This window comes from Rhea americana, unplaced genomic scaffold, assembly GCF_003343005.1.
Source record: "Rhea americana isolate MKP2758 unplaced genomic scaffold, rheAme1 scaffold_2, whole genome shotgun sequence".
Lineage (NCBI taxonomy): Eukaryota > Metazoa > Chordata > Aves > Rheiformes > Rheidae > Rhea > Rhea americana.
In genome coordinates this window covers 9342064-9345190 of record NW_028186149.1, presented here as the reverse complement: position 1 = coordinate 9345190, position 3127 = coordinate 9342064, and positions in this window count along the sequence as shown.

The window sequence follows — 3127 nt, the reverse complement described above, 5'->3', positions numbered from 1 at the left end:
CGCCCGCCGGGAGCACGGAGCTCGGCACCGGCCTAGCCCCGAGCGGGAGGAGGGGGCAGGACGCTGCCGCATCACGGGCTGATCCAGTCGAGAGCCACCAGCGCTAGGTCACGCGAATCACCGCACGCAGAATTAGGCTTGTTCAGGTGTCCGAAGAGTTAATTGTGCCAAACCGAAATGGTTGGTTTTCTTTAAACTGTAATTTCCTTGGTTTTGGTATTTTTTGCTTGCGGTTAATTAGAGCATGTCATGAGGTTTAATACACTTTCACTGTTCTATAAATTAACATCTKCCTAACAGGGAACATGAAGCATCTGCCAGGGAAGGGGGAAAGTTTTGAAGCAGGCAATAAAGCCAGAAGCAACATATTTCAACGACAGAATATGAAGTTTGAGGCACTATTACACTGGTGCAATGTTATACTACAGCTCTGGATCTCTGTGCCAATTATCTTTTCACTCTTGACTAGGGGGAGGGGAAAAAAAATCTATGTGGAATTCTTAACCTGGCACCGTTTGTCAGGATCAGAAGTTCAACCAAGCTGCACTGTGAATTGTCAGTACAAAGGCTAACCCTAGCAAGCCTGACGAAGCAAGCCAGCAATTTGCTTTTCTGTAAGGACACTCGGTTCCATTCTTCAGGAACAGGATGAAAAGCCAGAGCCCTGGCTCTAACTGCTCCGTCCCCCATTGTCATCTTCTTCAGTTCCAGTCATGCCAATTTTCCTGAAAATATTTTTGAAAGTAAAAGCTATGCAGAAACAAAAGATGGTGCTATGAGGAGGGCCAGACCTTACCATTTGGGAAATAACCACAAAATTCTCTAACATGGAGCTAATTGTATTTCCCTATAATACAGGTGTGTTACGAGAMTAGATACTCTGGAGATTAGGAGACAGTAGGCTAAAGCAATGCTAGCTGACTTAGCACTTTAAGAGAGAAAATAGTGTTTGAAGTAATACAGGCTTCAAAAGAATCAGTTCAGTTCTAGTTCAGATTCAATGTCAGACATGACATCTTACTGTAACACAGACTACATGCAACCCAGGGGGCTCACAAGAGCCCTGTTCTTGTTCCATATGTGCCTTTCACTTTCCTAGGTGTGTCAGTTTTAGCTCCTGCCAAATTTACTCTGAATTACTTGTAGAGCCGCCTCTTCAAGGTTCTGCTTTTTTTTCACTATTTGAGGAATGGCTCAAGGTGACAGCAGTTTAGGAAGGGCTAGATCAAACTTTAGATGTAGATGTGAAGAAAACCAAGTATCAGGGATGTGACTTCTGTAAATAAGCGCCGGTGTTTGAGGAGAAAAAATGATGCCTCACAGGAAGAAACTGTTCAAATTACTCTAAATTTGTATCATTAATGCTTTTTTGCTCCCTTGTCAAAATCGCACTGTTTCAAGAGAATACAATTCAGCATGAGGACTTCAGTGCATTCAGAACAGTCAACCTTTGAACAATACCCTAACTACATGAGAAATGCCATAAGGTAATAATAATAAGGTAATAATTAAAAGCAAAATATACACTAAGCACTGAATATGACAACAAAAGCAGCAAAAAAGCTCTTCATTTATTTAAGTGAAAGCATCACTTGCCACAAATAYGAGCACCATATGAGGTTAGGAGATGCAAAGCTGATGGCCAGTGCTTTTGAGAAACGTGGTTTTTTATGATGACCAAAATACTTGCACTGTCAAAATGCTTTTATTTACTTCTAGTAATTGCTAGGGTTAAAGGCTAGAAAGCAAAGCCTTTCCTTCCTTGGTCTCTCTCCTACTGTGCAGTTTCAAATTACAAGCAATAGTCACATAAACTTCATCCAACCCATTAATTTAGTTGATCTATATAGCCTATTAGGACCAGAAAATGACTGTGGCTTCCTGTGCGCTCTCATCACGTTGGATACCTACTTAAGATAAGCCGTTAACAATAAATGAAGGAAAGGGCTGCATTAAACATACCTGCTTTAAACAGTGGGTATTTGTTTGGCGAAGAATCTTGTCCTCATTATTTCTCTCTGTTTAACRTATTATTTATCAGATTCCTTTGCAAAGAACACACTTAAGTGCAGCTAGAAAGAGGCTACATGGGAAGAGAATGCCACAGCTCATACCAGTGCCATTAACCGCATGTGTGGGCTCTCCTCTTCAGCCTCAATGCATCTGTCAGCAAAAATTCTATTACACTTTATTTCTGGTGGCATTGGAGAAGCCAGAGACAGCAAAACTTCATTTTCAGAGCTTGACATTCAGTTTGCAGTGCTGACACCTACAGTTAAGCTTTCTACTTCTAAAATTAATTTGCAACTAYAGAGAGATGAAATGTCTATTTCATGGTGTCTTTCTTTTAAATATTAGTATTAAAAAAAACAGATCTCCACTTTCCATTTTGGAAGTAAACAAATTCCCATTCAACCAATACCTGAATTTATCAAAATAACAGATAGGCAACTATTGGAGGAAAAGCTACTTAGTACAGCATTACGTAATAACAGTATGAAAAGACAACAAAGTTTACTTGCAGATATGACATACATGACCTCCTTGCTCTTTTTTTGAAAACTTCTCCATGCTGATCCTAGGCAAATTATTTCTGAGGAGTTCAACCTATATCATAACTTTAAACAAAAAAAGGCTCAATTTGCAAGTTTTCCACATGAAAATTCCCACTGCTTTGAATGGGAGGATGAGGTGAGCACAAAATGCCTGAATTATCTCTTAGTAGTCCAATAAAAGCCACTGAGAAATTTTCAGRGTTGTTGCTACACTGATGAAAATACAACTAAAGACAAAAAAATCTGTTTGAACAAATACTGGTGCAGGCACTGGCTTGTTTCTCTTCAGTTCAAAAAAAGTTGCTGCTATTTTTCATTGCCAATATAAAAATACTGTTGAAAGTAAGGCATTTACCCACAGTCTAGAATCAAGGAAAGGGCTGAAAACATCAAAATTGCATGCTAGTTGTAGTCATTTTTGTCTGTAGTATATTAAAACTATTCTATTTGAGGAAGAAGGGTCTTGTTCAAGCTTATTTGCCGAAGTGCAGCTCAGGAAATGGTGGGCCCTATTATTTAAAAAATAAATAGTGCAAAAGAGCATAGGAAGAATGGGAGGGTAGACAGTGGCA